The sequence below is a fragment of the Urocitellus parryii genome, chromosome 10 (assembly GCF_045843805.1).
Source record: "Urocitellus parryii isolate mUroPar1 chromosome 10, mUroPar1.hap1, whole genome shotgun sequence".
Classification (NCBI taxonomy): domain Eukaryota; kingdom Metazoa; phylum Chordata; class Mammalia; order Rodentia; family Sciuridae; genus Urocitellus; species Urocitellus parryii.
This window is the reverse complement of record NC_135540.1, coordinates 46421174-46444617: the sequence shown is the minus strand read 5'-3', so window position 1 is coordinate 46444617 and position 23444 is coordinate 46421174. Positions and strand designations below refer to the sequence as shown.

The following is a 23444-nucleotide window of genomic DNA, read 5'->3' as shown; positions in this document are numbered from 1 at the left end:
CAGGTTCTTTAGGGTAAAGGTTTATAATGCATCATTTTTCATCCTGTAATTGCTGAACTGCCCATCAAAACATAAGATTTCAGAGACTAAGTACAACTACTGGCTTTGTTTGCATTTCTTAGTCCAATCCCATTCAAAATGGGTGAAAAATCCAGTGTGGTAGACACACTAAAGATATAAAAACAATTCTCAAATAAACTTTTAGAAATATTATTATATTTCTGCTTTGTGTAAAATCATTTAAAAAGCCAAACTGGCAAAAACTTAAAACCGAATTTGCTGAGATGGTTACTATGAAATATTACAACCCAAGTACTAACATTTTTGCAGTATATTCTGTAGTTTCAACAATTGCTATCATTTTAGACTACGGCAGAATATTCTTTCTGCAAAGTGAAAATAAAAAACCCTTCCAGTATGGTAAGAGGTGGCAGCACTGTATCATAGCTCATCAAAAATTTCAAATAGCTGGAACTTCTGCTGCCCTCAGGAACTGCAAAATCAGAGCATAGCCTTTGCAATTTGTATAAAGTTCTTCTTAGCAAAAGAATGTTGCTTGATTGTTATGTTGTCAAGATTCATTTCATATTTTCAGGCTTTTTTTTTTTAGAGAGAGAGAGAGAGAGAGAGAGAGAGAGAGAGAGAGAGAGTTTTTTTAATATTTATTTTTTAGTTTTTGGTGGACACAACATCTTTATTTTTATGTAGTGCTAAGGATCAAACGCAGCGCCCCGCATATACCAGGCTATGCCAGGTGAGCACGCTGCCACTTGAGCCACATCCCCAGCCCTATTTTCAGGCTTTTTAAAAGGCGAAGTATATTTTGTTTTAAGCGATAAACTAATAGAATCATTGGTATTAGTGAAAACAATTCTTGAAAAAACAAGATAAATGAACTTAAAAGAAAAAAGCACAAATTAATAATATTGATGAAGGGAACAGGTGAATAAATAACAGCTAAATTTTCCCTGACTGTAGGGCACACAGTCTTTTAATACCCTCGTATCTGTTTGCCTGTACTTGGCCTCCACTCCTTCAAAAGATAACAGTATCATGGGCTTATTATGAAGATTAAATTATTTCATTGATTAAAGCATAGAGTGGCTAGCACATAGAAAGAGCTAAAAGAATGTTAGCCGTTGTCAATGTTATTATTGTGTAACTTTTCTATAAATCATCTAAGGACATCAGAGAATAAAGGAAGGAACAGAACTTCAAAGCCAGATAAAGCTCAGATCTGCGGGTTATCAGCTGTATAATCATAGGAAAGTTGTTCATTCGCTCTGAGCCCCAGCTTTTTCAACTTTAAAGCAAGGCCTATGGTTATTGTTTTTTAATTATTTCCAAAGTACATGATAAGAAATAACTGAAAATTATGTTATAAAAATGAATTCATAAAATTCATTTGGATTGAATATTTCTTGGCATATTTGAGTGTATATCAATCTTGCTATAGAAAGGTTTGGCTGGTAGCAGCTTTGTGACAATGAAATAGGAATGAATATGAACAAACATCAATTTAATTCAACACTGAAGTTCAAGACTAAAAATATCTAAGCAAACTTAATTTCTTAGAATAAGCTGCCTGGGAAGAGATTCAAACCCAGTTTTCTTGGATAGAAGAAGAGAAAGAGAGAAGAAGAAGCTGCATGTGTTAGTTTTTGACTTGTATATTTCTGGACTCAGAGCTAACCTAGAAAACAATCTCTATGTGTAGAACAGATAACAGGAAAAAGCACACACCGTTCACGTTAGTTACATAAACAAAAAGCACCTCTAGAGTTCCGTGGAGAGTGAGCTAAAAGAGGGCAGAGCAGTTGCAGGAAGAGGAGGAGAAGAAAGAGCAGAGAAGCAAGGAAATGGAGAGAGATGTGGAATAGTAAGTTCTTATTTTTTGGCTGAAGGAAAATGTTGAGTGAGAAGGTTGCTATGGTTTGAATGTAGTTTGTTTCCCGGAACTCACATAGGGGTTTAATTCCCAAAGCTTTACATTAATGGTATTAATTGGGTGAAAACAATCCAACTAAGGTTTTTCAAGGTAGGACTCTTGGAAAGTAACTGTGGTAGATTAGATCATTAGCATGGAGTGTTGATGACTGAATCCTGGTATCTTTATCAGAAGAAGGAGAAAGACCACACAGACAAAGATATAAATGTTCCCTCTGTGAGGTGATGTGGCACAGGGGGCCTTTACCAGATCCTACTCCGTGCTCCAGTGAACTCCAAAACCATGAGTTCCCTGCCACTGTGTTGAAACATTATGCAAAGAAAAGATCACTGACTCCAATTTTAAACCAAATCAAAGCAAGCTTATATTGCATACACAAGAGAGCTGACCAGCAACTGCTTCACCAGAGGACAGCATCTGACCTAAGGGGTGGTGGGGGATGAGGGGGTATTATAACAAAAATTACAAAGGCAGGTGTCTTGGGAACTTACAGCTGACAGGGTTCAGGCAAACGTAATACAAAGGCAGATAGCAGGTTAATGATCTATGGGCTTAACATCAGAGTTAATGAGGAGCAGCTGGGATTTCAGGAAGGCTTGTTATCTGGTCTAGGAGAGTCCGGCATGTCTAAGTTCAAGGCATAGGGAAGGAATCCCAAGAAAGTTTTATAAACATCAAATTATGGTCAGGCCAAATAGAAATCTTACTATTTTACAGTAAAACAGAAATGAACTTTTCATGACTTTGGGATGAGATGGCTCCCAATCTTAACATGGAATTAGTCAGGGTTCATCAACTAACTGCCCAGCAAGATGAGAGAGTATCATACTGCATATCAACAGTCTGCCCAGAGATCAAAATTCAGTATCCAAAATGGTTTCTACTGGATACGCATTGCTTTTACACCATCATAAAGTTGAAATAGCATGGGTGGAACCATCATGAGGCACGGACTGTCAGTGTTTAAGGAGTGGAATTCTACACAGAAACTTAAAATAACAAGCAATTGAGTTTTTGCAATAACAAATGAATCTCACAGACTTGCTATTGATAAAAAATAGAAACAAGGGTAAAAACTATGTCCTTATGTTTATAATGAAATTCAAAAACAGGCAAAATTATCCCATTGCAATAAACGTCAAAGCAGTGTTTCCTTTTGAAGGTAAGACTGAGAGGGCAGACAGGAGAGCCCTCTGAGGCACTGGAAATATTCTATATTATGATTTGGAAAAGAATTACATACATATATAAATAGGTAAAAACTCATTCAAGCTATATACTTAAGGTTTGCATTTTACTACATATATATTCATGTACATACATACATATATATATACATTTTTTGAAAAGCTCATCTCCTTTGTTTAAGTAATTCACCTCTATGAATCCACCTCATGAAATCATTCATCATGCAAAGAACCATTCTGTGTAAGGATTCTCATTTGTTATTTATGATATTTAAAAAACTGGAAACCCCCCCAAATAAAGTAAGAGTACATTTTATGAGGAAATCAATGTGAATGAAACACAAAAAGCCACTGAAATTTAATGATGTGGGAAATACTAAGAATGTGGTTTTGGAATTTTAAAATGCAAAGCCCAGGCTGCTTGCTGCTGCACAGACCTTCAAAGTTACTGATTTATTCTTGAGACTCCTCTGTTCTCATCTGTCCTCGTGGATGAGTTCTAGAATGTTCAATTCAGAGAGATCAAACCACTTCTAAATGATAAGAATGGTAAATAAAACTTCCAGGGCTTTGACTGTCATGAACCTAACCTAGAAACAACTTCTGGCATGGCCCATCTCATTATAAGAGGTTTCCCAAAGGGAAACAGATCAGTCATCCTGATATGACATTAGGCTAAACCATAAATTCTGTTTCAACAAGTCCTTTAACTTTGAGGATATGTAAGAGATCTCCCAGCACTTTGCTGTCTGTCTTGTTGATGCCCCAGGCTAGCAAGAAGGGGCACCTTCTTTCTCAACAGCTTCCAGCATCCTGTGATGGATGAGCTGGCTTAAATACTGCTTCCAGTTCTTCTTCTTCTTTTTTTTTGTACTGAAATCATTTGTTTACTTTCACTATATTTGTACTTACTATCCCACAACCTGCAAATATTAAAGTTGTTTTTCATTTTAGTTTGTGAATGTGTGTGTTAGGGGTGTGTATGTTGGGTTTGTTGTTGTTTTGGCTGCTTTTTATTGATTCTTTTTAGTTATACATAACATTAGGATTCATTTTAACAATACTGTAAAAGCATGGAATAAAATTTGTTCTAATTCTGTCCCCAGTATTTCCCCTTTTCCTCCCTCTTCCCTCTACTGCATCTTTTGGCTATTTACTTATAGGTTTTGGTTATTTATTTATTTATTTATTAGTGTCTTGTGGATATACACAATGGTGAGAGTCACTGTGGTATATTCATATGTGTGCATAGAAAAATTGGCCAGATTCATTCCAATGTTCTTTTCCTATCTTACCTCTCCTCCCTCCCATTATGTCCCCTTTATCTACTCCACTGATCTTTCTTCAATTTTGTAAAACACCCCTCTCCCCAGCTTATTTTGGATTAACTTCTACATATCAGAAAACATTTGACCTTAGACTTTTGGGGACTTGCTGCCTCCTGTTCTCACACACTTAAATCTGAAAAACATCATTGAGATTGGAGCTGGAGCTGCAGCCTACATTCTCAGCAAGTTTGCACTCAGCCATCCTGAGTTAGTGCAAGGCCTTGTGCTCATCAACATTGATGCATGTGTTAATCACTTTGTTTCATTACTTTGGGCAGGAGGAGTTGCAGGCCAAATGTACATTCATGTTGCCCAATATATCAACCAAGAAAACCTTCAGCTCTTTCCGGGTTCCTATAATGGCACAGAGACCCAGAGATCAAAAGACCCATACAAGGCCAAAATGATAACAGATGAAAAACATTAAAGTGTTCTACTTTACAAGTGATAGGAGACAATTCACCTGCTGTTCAAGGATGTTGTCAAGGTTGAAAGCAATTCTTTCCCAAGCCAATAAGTACAATGTTGCTAAAGCCGGCAGACTTGTGGGACTGCCCCACATAGTTCAGGCTGGGAAGCTCACTGAAGCCTTCAAGTACTTTTTGCAGAGAATGGACTACAGACCATCTACTAGCATGACCTAGCTCACCTAACACCGATTCCACTGAACCTTGAGAGGGCTCTGGAGAAAGTCTCTTCAGCCAGTGTGTCAGGAGCAATCAGACAGAGCTCAAGAATTCCATGAGTCCCTATTGCAAGGCTGCCAGCACATTGCTAGGGTAATTTCTTCTGCCCAGGAGGGAATAAGCCACCTGAGAAAATAGAGTCTGAAATAATTAGTGAAGAAATAAAAGACAAAGTCGGAAAAAATAGTTTTAAATGCAGAGCTCCTGATAGGTCCAGCCCACACAGGAAGCTGAACAATTAAAAAATGGCTTCAGTGGTTTATTTAAAGGGTACATCAAAGGCAGGGATAAGATTTCATGGGTGGAGTCTTGCTTCATGATGTCTTACAGTCAACAGATTGGTTGGCATCTTGTCAGTCTACATCCATCTCAAAGGGGCTGTGTGGCTATATGGCTGCAGCAAGTCACCCCGTCTCCATTGCTGTGTGGGACCTTTCCTGGAAGAGCTGAATAGAAATTCACATGTACCTTACAGGTCTTACCCAGTGGGATTGCCACTGAAGTTCCCAAACACCAGATTTTCCTATTCAATGGGCTTCCATGCTGATTTGGTTCACATATAATCCATGGATGGTTCTCCACAAGTTCCTATGCTCTAGACAGAATGAGACCATGAAGTTGTATTGACCATGCAAGTCTACCCATCTTCAGATGGCACTCCATAATATAACATTTCATCCCATAAACTAGCATCCTTTGTCTTTAACTCATCTATGGCCACTGAACCTCTCTCTAATAGCCTGGATTTATGTCTCTCTGCCCATCTACCCTTTTTTTTGTATCTACCAAGAACCACACTCATGCCATTACTGTAACTTTCCAACATCTTTAGCTGATACATTCTCCATATCTTCTCTTACCAGTTTTTCTCCTATGTTCCCCTATGTATTTGATAAGCTTCTTTGATCCCAACTCCATGTATGAGCAAGCACATGTGTCCATGTTTGTGTGTACAGAGTTCTGTGATTTTAGACATGATTTCTTATAGTGCTTCTGTAAAAAAACAAGACAACAACAACCAAAAAAAAAAGACTTTTTTTCATTCCCAATGGTACTTTTAAGGGAAATGTGCAGAAAAGATATTCAAGTAGTACAAGACACTAGATTCTCTTCTGGTTCCTAAATTATTTTTAGAAAGTTTATATGTCTCATTGTTTAGAAAAAATCCAAACTGGTCAACAAGATTTGCAGAGTAATCTCTGAAGAGAGAAGCTCTGAGGACTGTGGAAAAGCATAAGTTCTGTTTGGACCAGTGATTGATTATGACCAATAGTAGAAGGAATGCCCATCATACAGAGAGGCAGGCAGAGTGGCTGGTCACCTGCTTGTGTTGAAATGGATTCACATATGCATCTTATAAAGAAAAGGGAGCCCATGATCAATGAGGTTCTGATACAACAGGAAGTTTAAGCCAAAGGAGTGGCTTAATTACTAGACTGACTTACCAGACTCTCTTAGCACAAAAGGGTGCAAAACAGAATGCCAGGCCTTCCCACTGCAGAGCAAAACTGCTGCCATTGAAGCATCTGTCACCACTTTCCAGACAACTACACATGTACAAGTGCCTCCCAAGTCCGTGTGGAGAGTGGTTCTTCATTCCTCAGTCCCCCCAAAAGGGAGAAGTATGGCCTTAAAACTATGTCAATGGTGAGGGTATGAATGGGGGAAGAGGAGCAGCCATTAACACAGTATCATGTTGAGTAATTGTAGCCGTGATTTCCACAAACCTGAGGAACCCAAATTAAATTGGTAGAGAACCCACTTCTGAAAAAGATTCTTTATCCTAAGAACTCCCTTTTTAAAAGAGGGAAGGGGCCAATCTATAAGTGCAGCCACATCCAAGTAAAATGGTTTGTAGCTTCTGGTGTACTGTCAGTGAGGAGGTCACCACTAGGAGAGGAGTGAGATAACTATACAGATCCATGCCACAAGAGGAACCCAGCACTTAGAAGCGGGAGATGTAAGCTCAGGGTTACACAGTTCCAACTCTTAAGGACATATTATTTGCTTTCTGCTAAGATAAGGAATGAATCACTCTGCCAGAATATAACTTTTAACAAATTATTTTAGAAGCTTAATATGTCTCATTGTTAAAAAAAAAAAAAGCAAAGCACAAAATTAAATATATAATATGATCCTAATATGAAAAGGTCATAACTTATATATGTGTAGAAAAAAGTTGTAAAATATTTATAGTGGTAGATTTAAAAGATATGATGAAAGACATAATAAGTACCTTGCCTAGAAGTTATCATTTATGGATACTGCCCACACCAGCCCACACGGGACCAAGGCTCTCAGTAGGCCTGGTTCACCTCTCCCCTGGCAGGCAGACATCACCAGAGCCTAGCCTTTGGTGCAGAACCGCCCCTTTTGACCAGCAGACTCAAAGTTCAGGGTCCCAGATCCACACACATCCACCAGTGCTGGACCCAGGTGCACAGCAAGCCAAATTCCCACCTCCCCAGACAGGGCAGACTCCCAACAGAGCCTAGCTTCTGGCTTAGGACTGCCCCTTCCTACCAGCAGACTACAACTGGAGGTCAAGCCCAGCGGCCCAGATCCACCCAGTCCAACTTAGGCAAGTCCCAGATCCAGGATGCAGTAGCATTCATTAAGGGACACCAGCAGGGTCTGGAAGCCCAACATCAAGGTGAGGTACAGACAATCTGCTTGGGTACCACAAGAATATAGGAAAGAAACTAATATCTCAGATCCACACTGCAAGAAAGGAAGACACATAGACAACATGAAAAAATAAGGGAGCAAAGTGCCCCAAACAAACCAGGACACTATAATAGCAGAACCTATGGACAGTGAAGTTGATAAAATGTTAGAGAAGGAGTTCATAAGGTTCATAATTAAAACGATCTGTGAATTAAAGAAAGACCTAAACGAGCAAATACAAGCAAAAATCGATCACTCGAATAAAGAGATAAAAGAGCAAATACAGGTAGCAAAAAATTATTTCAAGAGAGAGAGAGATTCTGAAAACAAAAAACAGTCAGAAATCCTTGAAAGGAAGGACACAATAAATCAAATTTTTAAAAAAAACTCAATAGAAAGCATAACCAACAGAATAGATCACTTGGAAGATAGAACATCAGATGATGAAGACAAAGTATATAATCTGGAAAATAAAGTTGATCACAAAGTGAAGGAAGTTAGAAACCATGAACAGAATATGTGACAGCACCAAAAGACCAAATCTAAGAGTTATTGGGATAAAGGAAGGCACAGAGTTTCAAACCAAAGGAATGCACAATCTCTTCAATGAGATATCAGAAAATTTCCCAAGCATGAAGAATGAATTGGAAAACCAAATACAAGAGGCTTACAGGACACCAAATGTACAAAATTACAACAGATCTACACCAAGTCACAATATAATGAAAACGTCTAGCATACAGAATAAGAATAAAATCTTAAAAGCCATAGGAGAGAGAAATCAAGTCACATATGGGGGAGACCAATTCATATCTCAGCAGATTTTTCAACCCAGACCCTTAGAGCCAGGAGATCATGGAACAACATATACCAAGCTCTGAAAGAAAATGGATGCCAACCAAGAATCTTATATCCAGCAAAACTAAGCTTTAAATCTGATAAAATAAAAAACTCCCATGAAAAATGAAAGTTAAAAGAATTTACAACTAGAAACTGCACTACAGAACATCCTCAACAAAATATTCCAAGAAGAGAAAATGATAGACAATGATGAAAATCAGCAGAGGGAGGGATTACACTAAAGGAAAATCTAATCAGAGGAGAAACCATTCACGTTAAATAACAAAAATGGCTGTGAATACAAATTGTGTCTCAATAATAACCCTGAATGTTAATGTCCTAAACTCACCAATCAAAAGACATAGACTAGCAGATTGGATCAAAAAAAAAAAAAAGACCCAACAATATACTGCCTCCAAGAGACTTATCTCATGGGAAAAGACATCCACAGACTGAAGGTGAAGGGTTGGGAAAAATCATACCACTCACATGGACTGCAGAAGAAAGCAGGGATTTCCATCCTCATATCAAATAAAGTAGACTTCAAGCTAAAGTCAATCAGAAAAGATAAAGAAGGAAACTACATACTGCTCAAGGGAACCTTACACCAACAAGACTTAACAATTATGAATATATATGTCCCAAACAATGGAGCAGCTATGTTCAACAAACAAACTCTTCTCAAGTTCAAGAGTCAAATAGACCACAACACAATAATTTTGGGTGACTTTAACATACCTCTTTCATTACTAGATAGATCTTCCAAACAAAAGCTGAACACAGAAATTATATAACTCAATAACACAATCAATAACTTAGACTTAACTGACATATATAGAATATTCCAACTTCAACAAGAGAATACACTTTCTTCTCAGAAGCACATGAATCCTTCTCTAAAATAGACCATATACTATGCCTCAAAGCAATTCTTAGCAAATAAAAAAAAAAGTAGAGACACTACTCTGCATTCTATCAGATCATAATGGAATAAAATTAGAAATCAATGATAAAATAAGAAATAAAATCCACTCCAACACCTGGAGACTAAATAATATGCTACTGAATGAACAATGGATTGCAGAAGACATCAAAGAAGAGATTAAAAAGTTTTTAGAGGTGAATGAGAACACAGATACAACATATCAAAATCTCTGACACCATGAAAGCAGTACTAAGAGAAAGTTCATTGCATGGAGTTCATTTCTTAAAAGAAGAAAAAGTCAATAAATGACTTAACACTACACCTCAAAGCCCTAGAAAAAGAAGAACATATCAACACCAAAAGCAGCAGAAGACAGGAAATAATTAAAATCAGAGCTGAAATCAATGAAACTGAAACAAAAGAAACAATTGAAAAAATTGACAGAACAAAAAGTTGGTTCATAGAAAAAAATAAATAAAATTGGCAAACCCTTAGCTATGCTAATAAAAAGAAAAAAAGAGAAAGCTCAAATCACTAACATACATAATGAAAAAGGAAATATCACAACAGACATTACAGAAATACAGAAGATAATTAGAAATTATTTTGAAAACCTATACCCCAATAAAATAGAAAATATCGAAGGCATCGACAAATTTCTAGAGTCATATAATTTGCCCAAATTGTTCCAGTTTTTTAGAGGGAATGCCTTCAATTTTCATTTAGAATGATGTTGGCCTGGGGCTTAGCATAGATAGTCTTTATGATGTTGAGATATGTTCCCGTTATCCCTAGTTTTTCTAGTGTTTTGAACAAGAAGGGGGGGCTGTATTTTGTCAAATGCTTTTTCTGCATCTATTGAGATGATCATATGATTCTTATCTTTAAGTCTACTGATGAATTACATTTATTGATTTCCATATGTTGAACCAACCTTGCTTCCCTGGGATGAATCCCACTTGATTGTGGTGCTCTATCTTTTTGATATATTTTTGTATTTGATTTGCCAGAATTTTATTAAGAATTTTTGCATCTATGTTCATTAGAGATATTGTTTGAAGTTTTCTTTTTTTAATGTGTCTTTGCCTGGTTTTGAAATCAGAGTAATATTGGCCTAATCATCACTAGAAATTAGAGAAATGCAAATCAAAACCACTCTAAGATTTCATCTCACTCCAGTCATAATAGCAGCTATTATGCATACAAACAACAATAAATGTTGGTGAGGATGTGGGGGAAAAGGTACCCATACACTACTGGTGGGTCTGCAAATTGGTGCAGCCAATATGGAAAGCAGTATGGAGATTTCTTGGAAATTGGGAATGGAATCACCATTTGATCCTGCTATCCCTCTTCTCAGTCTATACCAAAAGGACTTAAAAACAGCATACTACTGGGACACAGCCACATCAATGTTTATAGGAACACAAGTAACAATAGCCAAACTGTGGAACCAACCTAGATGCCCTTGAATAGATGAATGGATAAAGAAACTGTGGCATATATACACAATAGAATATTACTCAGCAATAAAAGAGAATAAAATCATGGTATTTTCAGGTAAATGGATGGAATTAGAGAAGATAATGCTAAGTGAAGTTAGCCAATCCCTAAAAAAATGCTGAATGTTTTTTTCTGATATAAGGAGGCTGATTCATAGTGGGATAGGGAGTGGGAGCATGGGAGGAATAGACGAACTCTAGATAGGGCATAGGAGTGGGAGGGGAAGTCTGGGGGCATGGGGTAATTAATGATGGTGGAATATGATGATCATTATTTTCCAAAGTACATATATGAAGACACAGATTTGTGTGAATATACTATGTATACAACCAGAGAAATGAATAATTGTGCTTTATATGTGAAATAAGAATTGTAATGCATTCTGCTGTCATATATAAATAAAAAAATTTAAAAAGAAGTTATCATCTATCTACATTGAAGATGATGGTTTGGGAAGATAACAAAGTATAAAAGAGCAGTTCTAATGTTAATAGTTTACTTCTAATCCCCTGAATTTGGAGGGCATTTTAAAAGGCTGAGAATCAAGTTTAGGACTCAATTATAGGGGTAGTAGAGCTCCAGAGGTCAAATCCTCAAGTTCAGAAAGTACTCTTTGCCAAAGTCAGGAAATTGACTAGGAGTCGTTATTGGTCAGCAATACAAGAGGATGAGGCTTTAAAAAATATACAAGATATTGAACAACCAAATATTAAGAGGAAAATAAGGAGCATGTTGAGTCAAGAAGTCAAGAAAGAATTTCATGAAGGAGGGACCTATCAGTAGGACTGAACTGTCAGGATTACTACTACACTGAGAAATGGCCATTGGCTTTATTAAAATTAAATATAGCCTTTTGGACGATGTGCTGGAGATGTATGGGGATGGCATGTATGGAGAAATGAGCAGGAGGCAAGGAAAATGCAACAAGGGTATAAAGGATCTTTTCTTAAACTGTCTTCTTAAACAGTATGACACTGGCTTATTGCCAGTTTCACAGTCACTTCCAGACATCTCCTGATATCACCGTGGAAGTTTTCTGCAGCTACAAAGCCCCAATTACAAAGTCAAATTACACATTGGCATCTGATGACTTAAATTATAAAATCAGATGATTCCAATTTGAAAGTAAGTTTGCAAAGTTGGCTGAAAGTCCCAGTTACTTTAGGGTAATTATAATTTCTTACTGTCAATCAAGGGAAGACCAAATTAGTTGTATTTGGCTTAGAACTCCACCATCAATTTAGAGAGCTATATAAATATATGTCTTGACTCTCCAAGTGGTGGTTTGAGAGAAATGAGGGGAAAGAGAGGTTGTTTTCCATGTATTCTTTTTAAATGGGTGAGAGATGAAAATATAAAGTTGACTGATCACATTAAAAACAGGAAATAAGTAACAGTGAGCTTCCTGCACAGAGAACGGTAATGGAGAAGGAGGATAGAATATACGTGGCTTCAGATGCACAGTTGTGACTGGAAAAGGAATCTAAGGAAGTTTTTGTCTATTAACTTCATTTTAATTCATTGAATCAATGCTTATTGACTCCTGACTATGCATCAAGCACTTGAGGGAAAAAAAAAATACTACAAGAGATTCAAGGTGCTTACTCTCATTGAAATTGAATCCTAAGGGAGAGATTTAAACACTAAGAGATTGGAGATTACTTTGGAAGCAGAGATGGTAGGGCTTGCTGAAGAACTGGACATGGAGAGGGAAAGGATTTTGCATACAACAACCAGGTGAATTTCTATGTATAGCAAGACCATCTGAGCAAAGGAGCAAAAGAAAGATAGAGAAAGATAAACAGAAGACATTTAGAGGTTTGACACTGGTATTGAAAGACTGAGATAATTATTTCAGGAAATTTGACAGAAAGTTGACTAGAAAAGTGTTGTATTTCCAAGCAATGTTGAGTTTTCATTTGAAGTGAGCAAGAATTTACAATGGAACCAATCTGTCCTAGTCTTTTTCCAGTCACCCACAGCAAGTCAGGGGCAGATGCACACGACTGCCTTAATTAATGACTGCCATATTCTTTCCCAACCTCACAAATTTGACTGCAATTTATTGGCCCAGGAGAGAGCACCTGACCCAAACTGAGTAAACAGAAAATTCCTTACATTTGGGGAGGCTTAAAATTAGAGTGATCAGAATTCTCTTGTTGCAGTTGTTAAATCTAAGAATCAAGCATTTTTTTTTCTTTAGAGACCATATTTCCTACTATATGGCAAAAGCAAGCCAATAGCGAAAAAAATGAAACAAATGTTCTATAATAATAAAAATCATTTAGGTCTTTCTATGTATGAGCTAGGCAAAAGTTTATATGCCCTTGTCATGTAATAAGCCTATGAGTGCTCATAAAAAATCTATGAGGTAGTTACTACCATAATCCTCACCTTGTTGATAGGGAAACTGAGGCATAAAAAGTTTGGATTTATGGTTACAGCATGTAAGAGATGAAGGTAGGATTTGAGCTCAGGTATGTAATGCTATATTCATGTTCTTAATGTGCTTCACCTAAGAGAGTGGGGGGAAAAAAGTTGAAGTTGAATTGATTAGAGTTTCTCCTCCCAGTTACATTCAAGTCCTTTGCTTCTTTGAGTGTTCTTTCCTTCCATAGTTTGTTTGTTTATTTGTTTGTACTAGGGATTGAACCAAGGAACCCAGGGTGCTTAAGCTTAACCACTTATCTACATCCCCAGTCCTTTTTTTTTTTTTTTTTTTTGAAACAGGTCTTGAATTGCTTAGGACATCACTAAAATTGCTGAGGCTGACCTTGAACTTGCTATTCTCCTGCTTCAGCCTCCCAAGCTGCTGGAATTACAGGTGTGCACCACCATACCTGGGCCTTTCATGGCTTCTGTTGGTCAAACATATCCCCCCTTTTCTCCCAGATTGTTCATGTTTTTGCAATTTTTCTAATATAAAAATCGAATCCCAGAAGTTATAAGGTTCACTGACATTACGCAAATTTGGAACACACTGAGTGGGGTAATCTATGGAGCCAAAGGATTTCACCATTCTTGACTCAGAAGTTAAATTCATATAGTAAAGCAATCAATTGGTCAGTTATTGCCTGTCATCTCAAAGGACTTGCATCATATGCCACTAAAGCTCTAAATGAGGCAACTTAAAAGGAAAAAAAAAGATGATTATTACAGATTTTAGCAAGATGCTATGAAAGAGAATGCCCAAACCTATTCTTATGAGCAAGATATTTCACAACAGAACATTCCCTTATTTCAAGTCATAGTCTTAGATTTGGAGACATCACATCAAACTTTGCTAAACAGGAACAGTATGTTAATTTCAAGAATAGGAACATGTGTAGTCTCTTGAAATAAATTTGATTCCTTAAGAAGTCTAATTACTTTCAGTTGCCTTTTTAAAAAAAAAAAATATATATATATATATATATATATATATATATATATATATATAGCCCTGGCTAAATACCTCCCTCATTACACAATCTTGCCTACAAAGGTAATTCTTCCCTGTATCAATCATAGTCAGCAGGAATACTTCCTGGTTACGTTTCAGGGCAGATAAACCAGTTCTCTTCATCCTCAAACTAAAAAGTTCTAGGGGAAAGGCAGGATCCCAAGATCCCAGAGAGAATTTCTGAATTACTTATGGTTCCTCTGCTGCGTTGAAGATCTAGGAGCATAAAAGCCTTGTGTCCCCCATGAATGGTGGCTCTAATGCTGCAGAAAGGTTACAAACAGGCAGTCTGGTCCTTCATTGATCTGGACTATCCATGGCTTCATTGTAAGTGATTATCCTTTTGGGATCTTGCTTCTGCAAATTCCAAATAGATTCCATTTCTTTAGTGTGATATACAGTAGTAGCCCCCAGGTCAAAAGAACCCCAGCTATCATTCCTTTCTAGGCCTCTCTGGTATCTCTGTTCTTTGGCGGAGCCTAACAAAGTGTTCGTAGGAGAGGCCAGAGGATTTTGATTTTCTATCTCGTAGTCCTTTGAGAGAAACACTAAAGCACCTTGACTGGTGTCTGCTTTCTGCAGGTCACCTATATGAGTGGGTTCCAAGGATAAGGCTCCACTCTCACTAACAGTCCCAGGTTTTAGAATGCTACCCAGAACTTGAGGACTAGTCCGTTTTTCCAGCTCATAAGCCTTGGGAAACACAGGATGCTCTGTTCCTGAGGGGATTATTTCAGGACCCTGTGAAACCAAAGTGGCAGGATATTCTCCTTGAAATGTCACCTCCATCACTTTATGATCTGATGACTTCCCAATAACAGTCTCAGGGCCAGCACTGGGCTCATTTATAAAATTTTCATGTTTTTAGCCAGTGAGGAGGTAATAAACCCTGCTTATAGAAGGTGTGCTTTCATGCAAATTATATTTCTGAGCTTATTAGCTTCTAATTATATCTTAGTAAATATATTTTATTACTAGAGCAAAATGGGTTTTTAAGGAAAATAATGTGAAATTCTGAAATTTTCTTTTGGGCAGAGAAGAGCATTAGCCCTGTCTTATCATCACATTGCCATCCTGTTGCACTGCAGCTTGTATATAGCATGCTGAAATAAATTTTGTTTGTTTGTGTGTGTGTGTGTGTGTGTGTGTGTGTGTGCAGAAACTAAGGGTCCAATTTAAGATTGGGTGACGTTAGTGATATAATAACAAGTTCTCTGGCCTGACACAGCATAACATCACACACACACATTCACACACAGAGAGAAATTAGTATATCCATATATGTCAAATACAGGTTAAAATAGCAGGGCATTTATATAGAGTTGTAGTCTTCTAATAAAGTAAGCTGAATTCCCTGGGAATATCTGGGGAGAAAGGAACTGCTTTTTTTGCTCTACCCTTTTGCTTAAGAAATGTCCAGTTTTGAGCGACTGTAGTGTGGATGGTTTTCTTGTTTTGTTGATTATTTGAGGCTTTTAATAATTAGTTCATGAAAGAAGCTGTTGGACTCAATGTAGAGTAAATATCTTTTTAGTCTGGATTTCTGCCCTGCTTAGATTTTTTAAAACGTTATAAGCATGGATTGCCAATTCTACTTGATGTAAACAAAACTTTTTATACTATATATATATATATATATATATATATATATATATATATATATATATAAACTTATTGTATCAGTCCAGGTTCAGAAACTTATGGTAGGCCAGTTCCAGATAGTTTCATTTCACCTGTAAACTGTATCACTTTTACTGATATTGTAATTTTCAAATGTATAATATGTTTAGAGATGTGCCCTGCATTTAGTCTGCCTTGTTCCTATTTTGATTTTTGTTGAGTCTCCTGCCTGCTTGCCAAAAGCTAGGATGCTTCAAGCCCATGTACAATTGAAAGCAGAGGCATCCTTGAGCTTTAAAGCATTGAACAAACTGGAAAATGCAACATACCACATACTGAAGTGAAAAAATGTCTTGTGTTTTGTGTTTTTTTTTAAATAAAAATTTTCAAAAAGTTTAAAAAAAGATAAAAGGTTGATTAAAGGAAAAAAAAGAATAGGAACATGGATGTAGAAATCATGATAACCAGGATACTAGAAAACAAGACTATTTAATGAGAGAGTGAAATGAACATGTGTAAATCCCTTGAGCCCTGGCTAAATACCTCCCTCATTACACAATCTTGCCTACAAAGGTAATTCTTCCCTGTATCAATCATAGTCAGCAGGAATACTTCCTGGTTACGTTTCAGGGCAGATAAACCAGTTCTCTTCATCCTCAAACTAAAAAGTTCTAGGGGAAAGGCAGGATCCCAAGATCCCAGAGAGAATTTCTGAATAGTTAGCAGACTTAAAAAATAATGCAACTTACTAACAACTGACTAGGTCATCAAAAGAGGTTTGTTGCCAGAAAGGTTCCAAACCTAGACACCTATGATTGTTGAACTTTATCCTAAATTACTGCCTCACCCCATTCCCATCCAAGTTACCCTCAACCTTATAGCAGTGTTGAGCTGTAAGGGTAACAGGACCTCAACAGACTGTCACATTGGCCTGGTTCAGGGGAGGCTCTGAAGGATGCTGAACAGTGATACCTAAAGGATATGAATCAGGGGTAGAAAAGTGACCAGCTGAAGAGGCTACTCTCGCACTCTGCAAGCTAAAAAATGGCAAACCTGATGTTCTCGGATCTGGCATTGATGTTAGCATACCTATCTGCTAAGAGCCACAGCCAAGTAATATGATGCATGGCATTTTTGGTTGAAAGGTGACGCCAGCTAGCCATTGAGATGATATGATTATGTTAAGATTTGCATTCATATGGATATTGGACTCCTGCTGTTCACCTGGGCCTGCTAAGGGACTCCTGGAGAGTTCCCATTGGTTGGGGAAGTACAGTAGGAGGGAATTCCGGGGGAGGAACTTCCTCTGGGGTTCCGGGAGAATGCCACCTGGGTGGATCGGGATTCTTCCCGGGGGGACGTACGGGGCATTGGCAGCAGTTTCAAAAAATAAAGTTTGTTCCTGCTTGAGTGGCTCATGATTTTGTGCCTAGCCAGACTACGGCACCTATCCAGCAGAAGCAGAATCTCAATGGATAGGGCCCAGAATTATGGACTTTAAACAAGTTCACCAAAGGCCTCTTATGTGTCTGATGTGGAGAAACTGTATCAGGCAAACCAATGTAAATGTGATGATGATCCCCCCACACATACCTCTCCTCTTCCTCCTCCTCTTCTCCATCATCAGTACATCCCCCAAACATGTTATTCCATTCACGTTACCTTGAATGAACTTAGTACCTCATTTTCAATATGTGACCCATTCTTTTATTTTATATAAATATTATCTTTCTTCAAGATGCAGCTAAATAAAATTCTTTGTAATCATTCACAATGGCCTCACACCATCTTCAGTATTTATCATCTTTGTCATCTATTGATCAGATTTTTAAAAGGAGTTTTATCCATCTCTCTGCCTCCTGAAGACCCAATCTAACATCTTTCTTTATCACCTGATTTAGCAACATCTTTCATGTAATTGATACGCGAGAAATCCTTACTCTTTACTAGTTAGTAGTAGGTGATCTTTCTCTTAGTTCCTCTTTGATACTTTGTTTTCCTATAACCCCTCCGTGGCCTTCTCACCCATTACCTACACTTTAAATGATCTCTCTTTGATCAGCATCCTGGTTCAGGATTCCCTCCCCCATCTTCCTTTCTCGTTCTTTCACAATCCTTTCTGTCCTTCACTTTCAAATCTTTTCCAACCACTTCACCTCTCTGGTTTTTCCCCTGTTGTTCTGTGATAGTGTAATGACTTTTAAAGACTTTCAGTTTGTGAACATTATACTTGGTGCAGCTTGTCAAACTGTGCAAAGAAGTTCATCTGGGTATATCCACAAAACACAAAGAAAACCAGGAAATTCGTCAGGGATACTTCAGGAAAAATAAGCTACCTCTAAAATAGATTTTACATCTTCTTCATGAGTTATCAAACAAGTGCAAATTGAAACAAAATTAAGACTATTTTTTTCCAATCAGATTATCAATGACTTTTTAAAAACTATTTTTAGTTGTAGATGGACACAATTCCTTTATTTATTTATGTGGTGCTGAGACGTGAGCCCAGGGCCTCACACATGCTAGTCAAGCACTGTACCACTGAACCACAACCCTAGCCCATCGATGACTTTTAAATGATATACCTACTGTTTCCCCAGCTTTAGAAATTCATGTGCCACTGTTAGGAGGTCATGCTAGGAGATAATTCTACTGGAGAAGTTTTTGGTGATAATTTAACAATTTTGAATAAAAAGACTGAAAAAATCTGCAAGTCACTTGACCTGCAAATTTATTACAATGAAATAATTATAACAGGTTAACAGATGCATTATTTTTAAGAGTATAACCCTAGAAACAGGATGGATCAAAGACTACAAAACTATTCAGTAAATTATAACACATCATCATTAACAATTACTTGCAAAGTACTCATAGTGCTAAATGGAAACACAGACTGTATAACAGCATACTCAGTATGATAATGCAAACACATCACATCTATAGAGAATAGGATTGGAAGGACTTATCATAAAATGTTAACAGTGGTAATATAATAGATGGGTACTTTGTTCCCAGTTTTTCTCCATTTACCTTTGCCTGGGTGTTCTTTGCTGTTGTATTGTGTTGGAATGTTCATAGCAGCTCGATTCATAATAGCTAAACTGTGGAAGCAAACTAAATGCCCTTCAATAGATGAATGGATAAAGAAACTATGGTATATATACACAGTGGAATATTACTCAGCATTAAAAAGAGAATAAAATTATGGCATTTACAGGTAAATGAATGGAATTGGAGAATATCATGCTAGGTGAAAAAACCAATCCCCAAAAACCAAAGGCCAAATTTTCTCTCTGATAAGTGGATGCTGATCCACAATGGGGCAGACATGTGAAAAATGGAGGAACTTTGGGCAAAGGGTAGGGAGAGTAGGGGAGGGGACATGGGGGCAGGAAAAATGGTGGAACGAGATAGACATTACTATCCTAGGTACATGTATGACTGCACATATAGTGCAATGCTACTTCATGTACAACCACAGAAATGTAAAGTTGTGCTACAATTGTGTACAATGAATCAAAATGAATTCTACTGTCATATATACCTAATTAAACTAAATGAATAAATAAGTAGAAAGATACAAGGGACACTAGAAATGGCCTCCACAGGAAAAAAAAATTGTATATATAAGAAATTTTCTACAGCAAAAGTGCTAATTTAAGCAGAAAAGGAAGAAATAATTAGTCACAAGTTCAATCAGAGACAGTCATTTTAGATTGTAACATCATATCACACAACTGAAAATAATTTTCGGCTAAAGTTCAAGTGTATAAAATTAAACTATGAAATCTAGAATAGAGAATAAGAAATATTTCTCTGGCCTTTACTTAGAGAAAGTTTTCATAGAAATGGAATAATAACAAAGGAAAATATATTTTAATGAACCAACATTTAAAAACATATATTAAACAATTTTATGCAAAATTTAACTTAAAAATAAACAGGGGGAAAACAGGTGTGAAAGTTGGTCCACAAGAAGTTGGTCCTTTATTGAGTAGAGAACTCATATGCATTAATAAGTAAAATACTAAGATGCCAATGGATGCATAAAACATACCAACCATGTCACAAAGAAGGAAAATACAAATGACTATCGTAAACATAGAAAATACCCAACATCCTAGCATTGAAAGAAATACTAATGAGAAGAAATAGTGAACTTTTTCTGCCTGTCAGATGTTTTGTTAAAAGACTACAGATAGTGCTAATGAGAGGGAATAAATGATAATGTAGACATCCTATTATTGTTCTTGGGGGAAAGCCAAATGTTTCAGCCTTTTTGTAAAGATATTTCAAGATCAATTTAGCTCTCAGAGTATTTCTATCCTTTCCCAATAATATTCACTTAAGAAAACAAAGCAAGAAAAAATTATGAACCAAGGTGTTCATCATAAAACTCTTTATAAATAGAAAAAAATGATGGAGAATTCCATACCTAGGTAATTACTGATGATGCAAATTAGGAAACAAATGATAGACTAGACATTTAAAATTAAGATTACAAGACATTTTGATGTCATTAGAAAATTATTATAAAGAAGTAAATGGTAACTGTTCAATAAGTGCTGGCTGTTATAAGAACAAAGGAGAATACAAAATTGTTTATGTAACATGATCTCAACTATATGAAAATTATTCTAAAAGACTAGGAAGAAAGATGTTACAATTTTAGCAACTTTTGCATGAAATTGTAGATTTTTCTCTTTTTCTCTGTATGAATTTTTCATGTTGACAAATTAGAAAAAGTAACAGTCATTTGTATAATGAGAAAAAAAGTTAAATGTTGTCACTAAATGTCATTTTATTTCCTTCAATCTTTAGACAATCACATGCTGAGCAACCATTTCCTGTGTTGAAAATTCTCTTCTTTCAATTGAATAAGTATAAGTTGAACCACCAAAGACTAGAAAAGTTAGTGCTAAAATAAATTCAAATCTTTTAGCCTTTATTGATAAAGTAAAAAAATCTGTTTCATTAAATATATATATGTATATATATATATATATATATATATATAGACATGTGCAAGCAAGACTTACATTTAATTTTCATTTTGAAGATCAAAATTTTTCTTAGTAAAAGAATTTTCTAATAAAGTTAGTGAACATTTAAGATTTTTTAATAACTTTAAACTATCAGTAACTCACTTATGGCCATTATTATTTTTTAATCATTGAGATTCTTACTTAAAGTTAATGATATTACAGGTCTATGTATCTTACAATGCAACCTAGAAGGTTTTTTGTTATTTTTTTTTCAGTTTTAACGGGACAGGGAATACATTTTCTCATAGTTCTATGACACAAATTTATACTCAATAAATGCATATTTAGTGATTAATAAATATCCTACTCCCTTTTTATGCCCATACATTCTGTAGCCTCAGAAAATTAATCTTAAAAGTTATAGTATGTGGTACATTCATCTCCCAGAGGTGAACAGCAAGGATTCATTAAGGCATTTAAAGTAACTTCAAAGATTTAACAATTATTGAAGAGAGTTTAAACCAGGTCTGGAAAAACATAGATCTATCAAAGGCCCCTTGCCACTCTCAAAAAAGGCACCTCAAATTTTGGAAAATCATTAAATATCTGAGATTAGGAATATGTTGTTAAGAATTTCATTATACATGGTGTAGATCAGCTTTCTGACAGTATAACAAAATACCTGAGATAATTATAAAGAGAAAATGCTTATTTCAACTCAGTTTTGGAGGTTTCAGTTTTATGATCAACTGATCCCACTATTTTGAGCCTCTGGTGAGGCAGTGCATCATGGTAAGAGAGCTTAGCGGAGCCAAACCACTCATGGCCAGAAAGCAGAAAAGCAAGGAGGGAACCAGAATCATAAAATCCCCTTCAGAAACATGCTCCCAATGACCCCAAAGCCTCCCATTACACCTCATTTCTCCTTCCACTACTTCCCAATAGTGCTAACCTGGGAATCAAGACTTTACCGCATGGGCCTTTGTGGGACAGTCAAAAGATCCAAGATAGAGCACACATTAAATTCACCTATTCTTAAAATTAAGCCCAAGAAATTCAACACTTGATTTACTGACTACAACAAATTAAAAAAAAACACTATATACTTCTAGTCATTATTTCATTAAAGCAGGAGAAGGTATTGGGGAATGACTACAAGAGTAACAAAGAAATGAAAGGGATCGAGAAGATGCTAAGAAGGAAAAAATGGAGGAAAAGAGGGAGGTAGAAAATATAAATGAGGAATAATGAAAATAGGGGAACTAATGCTCAACAAATTGACACCTCCATGTCTAGTGCTGTTTCAAGGACTCTACCTCACTGATGAGAAAAAGTGAAGAATGAAATAAAAAATAATAAAAATGTACAGAAAGAAAGGAGTTCAACAATGTGTGTTAACCAACTCTTCAGAAGCTACATTCTTTTATCATTTATTGAAACAGCATTTAGTCAGTAATTATTGTATGCTGGGTCACCATCATCAATATGTCCACTAATTAGCCACTGTTCTCTGCTTTTTCCTTGATAAATAAAGTAACCATAAAGTATGTAACACAATTATAAATGCCAAATAGTCCATCAAGGTGAAGGCTGGAGTAGCAAGAACCTGAGCAGTACCACAATGATTCCTTGATAAAATCAATGTCCAGGACTATACATGCCCATTGGGGCAGCTGATCCCTCTCCTAGCTTATTCTACCAACAGCTTCCATAGACAATTATGTGTTCTTATTTGATATGTAGAAAAAAAAAACCTAATAAGGATATTTTAGCTGCCTGTCTATCAAAAAAGAACAGTTAAAGATGCTGTTTTAACACAGTAGGAAATAAATTCACACATTTTTTGTTAGCATAATTCTCACCCATTTTTTACAATCATGACATAGCTGTTTCCAGTGTCCTTACTAAATAAACAATGTTGCCCCTTCCACTGCAGATACTGGAAAACTAGTGAATATGATTTTCGGAACTAGTTTATATAAAGTAGTAATATGTGAGCTATGGTACATGAAATATTTTATTTTTATGATCTAATACAATTGGGTTGGGCCTACCACGGGCATGAAAATTTAGGCCATTAGCTAAGAAGCTTTCAAACTTTCAGCATAAGTTAGATTTTATAATAGTTATCTTATTTAGCTTAAACTTATTTTATAAGTTTAGCTTAAAGAATATTTTCAATGTACAAGTTTAAAATTTTGAAAATCGATGTTCCTAAAAGTATTGGGAAATAACTCACAATATTGGACCTAAAATTCTGTGCTTCTCAGTAACAGTGATACAAATATTTGTTTAAAAAAAGAAATATAT

The 23444-nt window shown here is 36.2% G+C and overlaps 1 long non-coding RNA gene and 1 pseudogene across 1 annotated transcript in view; one reads left to right on the top strand and one right to left on the bottom strand.

The window, feature by feature from the left end:
- Nucleotides 1-23444, bottom strand: part of LOC144257267 (uncharacterized) — a 146799-nt gene that overhangs the window by 17414 nt on the left and 105941 nt on the right. The gene's annotated exons all lie outside the window — the stretch shown is intronic.
- Nucleotides 3630-5246, top strand: LOC113189375 (protein NDRG3 pseudogene; annotated as a pseudogene).